We start from the raw sequence: 5,267 nt of genomic DNA on the forward strand, positions 1-5,267 counted from the left end.
AAAAAAAAAAAAAAAAAAAAAAAAAAAAAATGAGCCAGGCATGGTGGTGGGTGCCTGTAGTACTAGCTACTTGGGACGCTGAGGCAGTAGAATCACTTGAACCCAGGAGGCAGAGGTTGCAACGATCTGGGATTGCACCACTGCACTCCAACCTGGGCAACAGAGCAAGACTCCGACTCAAAAAAAAAAAAAAAAAAAAACAACCAGGCATGGTACGTACCTGTGCCCCCAGCTACATGAGAGGCTGAGGCACAAGGATCACTTGCGCCTAGAAGGTTGAGGCTGCAGTGAGCTGTGTTCGTAGCACTGCACTCTATCCTGGGTGACAGAGCAAGACCCTGTTTCCAAAAAAAAATAAAAAATGCCAGGCGCAGTGACTCACACCTGTAATCTCAGCACTTTGAGAGGCCAAGGCGGGAGGACCTCTCTACTAAAATACAAAAATTTGCTGGACATGGTGGCATGTGCCTATAATCCCAGCTACTTAGGAGGCTGAGGCAGGAGAATTGCTTGAACCAGACCCGGGAGCTGGAGGTTGCAGTGAGCCAAGATCCCACCACTGCACTCCAGCCTGGGCTACGGAGCAAGACTCTCTCTAAAAAAAAAAAAGAAAAAAAAAAAATTTGCTTTATCTGGCAGATACAACTAGAAACAAAAAAGCCTCTCACTATGGAAAAATGTACTATTCTGGCATTTTTATACTATTGTCAAGAGTACTTGACATTTGAAAGAAATTATATGTATTACATGTTATATTACTTTTATCTGGATAGTAAAATATTAACGGTGAATCTAAATAATGGGTATATGAATATTTATTGTAAAATTATTTTCATTCTTCTGTACATTTGAACATTTGTATAATAGAATACTGACAAGGAGAAAAAAAGCATTAGATATTCTCAGAAGCAATTTTTTCCTTATGTATTTCATGAACAGAAGCAGAGTAACTTAACCCCTGAAAGTTAGGTTACTTGCTTATTATGTTTCTGGCTGGATATAAGTTTTCACAGAACCAATCTGAGATACAACTGGGTTTCTTTGTGTTATCATGTTATTTTGTTTTATATACATATTTGGGAAGTTAGCTTGTTTATTCTTAACTCATTTAAAATTCTGTAAGCTTGGGAAGGTCTTAAAAATGAGATACACTATCATTATTTTCAATATCAGAAATTCTTCCTGCTATCTGTGTTTTGAAAATTTACTTGTTTTGTCTATGTTCATACCACCCTGAATGTGCTCAATCTCATCTGAAAATTTACTTGTTCTATCACAATTTATAAGAATCAAGTATCTGGGCTGGGTCCAGTGGCTCACATCTGTAATGTCAGCACTTTGGGAGGCCAAGGTGGGAACATGGCTTGAGCCTAGAAGTTGAAGATCAGCCTGGGCAACATAGCAAGACCCCATCTCTACAAACATTTTTTTTAAATTAGCCAGGTGTGTTGGTGTGTGCTTGTAGTTCCAGCTACTTGGGAGACTGAAGTGGGAGAATCACTTGAGCCCAGCCCAGAAGGTGCCAAGGCTGCAGTCAGCTGTGTTCATACTACTACCCCCCAGCCTGGGTAACAGAGCAACACCCTGTCTCAAAAAATAAATAAATAAATAAAAGTAGAATAACAATGACCTTGTCTGCTTCTCTCAAAAATCATCAGAAAAAAATAATTGGGGGAAAAAAGAAAAATGTCAACACCATCTTCAGTAAGAATAGGAAATACCTGTACCATCAAATCACAAAAAAGTGTAAGAGCTATCAAATGGAAGAAAGACCAAATAGGTATGAAGAAGTGATGAGATGCCTACATCTGCAGATCTCAGTAAAAGCCAGTAGAGTTTATTCTCTAAAGAAAGTGGTGTACGCCAGGCATGGTGGCTCACATCTGTAATCCCAGCACTTTTGGGAGGACAAGGCGGGTGATCACAAGGTCAAGAGTTCAAGACCAGCCTCACCAAGATAGTGAAAGCCCATCTCTACTAAAAATACAAAAATTAGGCCAGGATTGGTGGCTCACGCCTGTAATCTCAGCACTTTGGTCTTGAACTCCCGACTTCAGGTGATCCACCCGCCTTGGCCTCCAAAGTGCTTGGATTACAAGCGTGAGCCACCACGCCCGGCCCATAATCTCAGCACTTTGGGAAGCCAGGACTGGTGGATCATGAGGTCAAGAGATTGAGACCATTGGGGCCAACATGGTGAAACGCCATCTCTACTAAAAAATATAAAAAATTAGCTGGGCGTGGTGGTGCGCATCTGTAGTTCCAGCTACTCGGGAGGCTGAGGCAGGAGAATTGCTTGAACCCGGGAGGCGGAGGTTGCAGTGAGCCGAGATTGCGCCACTCCACTCCAGCCTGGCACCTGGTAACAAAGTGAGACTCTGTCTCAGCAACAACAACAACAACAACAAAATACAATATTAGCTGGGTGTGGTGGCGGGGGTCTGTAATCCCAGCTACTTGGGAGGCTGAGGCAGAGAATTGCTTGAACCCAGGAGGCGGAGGTTGCAGTGAGCAGAGGTTGCGCCACTGCTCTCCAGCCTGGGCCACGGAGCAAGACTCCATTTCAAAATAAAAAAATAAAAAAAAAAGAAGAAGAAGAGAAAAGGAAAGAAAGAAAAGTGATGTATCCTGAGGAACAAAATCCAACAATTTGGGAACCATACAGGACTGGCAGTGGGAGATTCTCAAGGCACCAAGGAGGAGGAGAGGAGGAGTTGAATGAAGAATTGGAAATACACCATGTTTGTAAAAAAGTGGCCAACATAGTGAAACCTCATCTGTACTAAAAATACAAAAATTAGCCAGGCATGTAGTGCATGCCTTTAATCCCAGCTACTCGGGAGGCTGAGGCAGGAGAATCATTTGAACTCAGGAGTTGGAGATTGTAGTGAGCCAAGATCACACCATTGCACTCGAGCCTGGGCAAGAGTGAGACTGTCTCAAAAACAAACAAAAACTAGCAGGAGGATGTACTCTAGTAAAATCTAAGAACTAATTTGTTAAATTTTAAAAAAGAGAAACATGGGATCTGAGAACAGGTGATTCACCACAGAAGGGCTCCGTAAGGAAGTTCCAGGATATCATTTCTATATTAGGTATAGGCCAAGGAGTTTTCTAGGAAAAAAAAAACAACAACAAGAAACAGGCCTAGACGAGGGAGTTCCCTAGGAAAAAATAAGGACTGGTTTATATGAGCATATGACATGCCACAATGATGTTGGAGCATTTGGAAAAAGAATACTGATAGGTATGTTGGAAACAAAGCAAATGAAAAAAATAAAGCAGTTATCAACTCTACGAAAAACAAAATACAGTCAGGCACCCCAGAACAACGTTTTAGTCAATAACAGGCCTCATATATAGTGGTACTCCTATAAAATTATAATAGAGCTGCCCTGTCCTATACAGGTGTATCATTTTTTTTTTTTCTTAAACTGATTTTATTACCATAGTTTTATTTACAACTCAATGATATTCTGGAGGGGAAATAAAATCCTGTGTTTTCTGTATTTGAGTTTACAGACCAGAAAAATACAGAGAATATTTAGCTTATCCTATAAGTGATTTTTACAGGAAAAACCATCTCAATAAAACACTGCCAGGGTTGCATTGTTCCAAGGCACTTTTTTCATTATCATCATCACCATCACCATCATCATAAATACTATTCACTTAGCACTAACTACATGCTAGGCCAAAATACATTGTTCCCAGGGAGATATATTCTTCCACAGTGTTTTCACTTCCACTTGTTTGCAGGGAAAAAAGGCATTGCTGAAATTCCACATGGCTGAGGAGGCCTCACAATCATGGCAAAAGGCAAGGAAGAGCAAGTCACATCTTATGCGGATGGCAGCAGGCAAAGAGAGAGGTGTATCATTTTTATCTGTTATAGCATATTTTTTACTGTACTTTTTCTATGTTTAGTTACACAAATGCTTACCATTGTTTTAAAACTGCCTACAGTACTCAGTATTGTAACACACTGTGCAGGTTTGTCTCTAGGAACAATAGGCTGTACCATATAGCCTACGTGTGTAGTAGACTATACCATCTAGGTTTATATGAGTATGCTGTATGATGTTTGCACAATGACAAAATTGCCTGACAATGCACTTCTCAGAACGTATCCCCACTGTTAAGTGACACATGACTGTAATTGTACAAGAAAGGAGTTGTGGTCTTAGTCTACTGTTCAGCAGTTCACACTATTTGTATGACTGTAATAATAATTTAAAACTCACTGATTTATAAATATTGGGAGAATTGAGGGAGAGGAAAGTTGTGTATGTGAGAATAATTACTAAAACTTCATGTTGGTGAAATGATATTGTTAATATTGATAAAGCAAGAAATCAAAAAGAACTAATACGTCTTCTACCATGGGGGGAAGATAATAAATCTGATATTTAATATTGATAAATTAAGAAATATCAGTATAAATATTTTCTTTAGAAAGATGGAAACAGGCTGGACATGGTGGCTCACACGTATAATTCTAGCACTTTGGGAGGCTGAGGCAAGTGGATCGCCTGAGGTCAGGAGTTAGAGACCAGTCTGGCCAACAGGGTGAAACCCCATCTCTACTAACAATACAAAATTAGCTGGGCATGGTGGCGGTTGCTGGTAATCCCAGCTACTAGGGAAGCTGAGGCAGGAGAATCTCTTGAACCTGGGAGGCGGAGGCTTCAGTGAGCCAGTATCAGGCCACTGCACTCCAGCCTAGGTGACATGAGTGAAGCTTTGTCTCAAAAAAAAAAAAGAAGAAAATGAAAACAGGGAGAATGACTAGAAGAGTTGAAATTGATAGCGTCTGGAGCTTAGAGAAGAATGGGGAAGGGTCTTTCATTATAAGTCTTATAGTACAATTTGACTTTTTAAAGGAGGTGACTACAATATTTTGAAAAAAATAAAAATAACCAGTAAGGGATTATTTGTGTGTAGTGTACGCAAAAAGTTATGTAAAGTTATTCTTGTATTTATTTGGCATTAATTACAAATTATATCCTATAGGTAACAACTGAAGGTTACTGAAGATTATATGGTACACTGTTTTGTAAACATACTGATTTTTTTTTTTTTTTTTGAGACAGAGTCTCACTCTGTTGCCAGGCTCCAGGCTGGAGTGCAGTGGCGCAATCTTGGCTCGGCTCACTGCAATCTCCGCCTCCTGGGTTCAAGCAATTCTCCTGCCTCAGCCTCCCGAGCAGCTGGGACTACAGGCATGTGCCACCATGCCCAGCTAATTTTTGTATTTTTTAGTAGAG

Source organism: Sapajus apella, unplaced genomic scaffold (genome assembly GCF_009761245.1).
Source record: "Sapajus apella isolate SASKATOON/1434 unplaced genomic scaffold, GSC_monkey_1.0 scaffold12, whole genome shotgun sequence".
NCBI classification, from domain to species: Eukaryota; Metazoa; Chordata; class Mammalia; order Primates; family Cebidae; genus Sapajus; species Sapajus apella.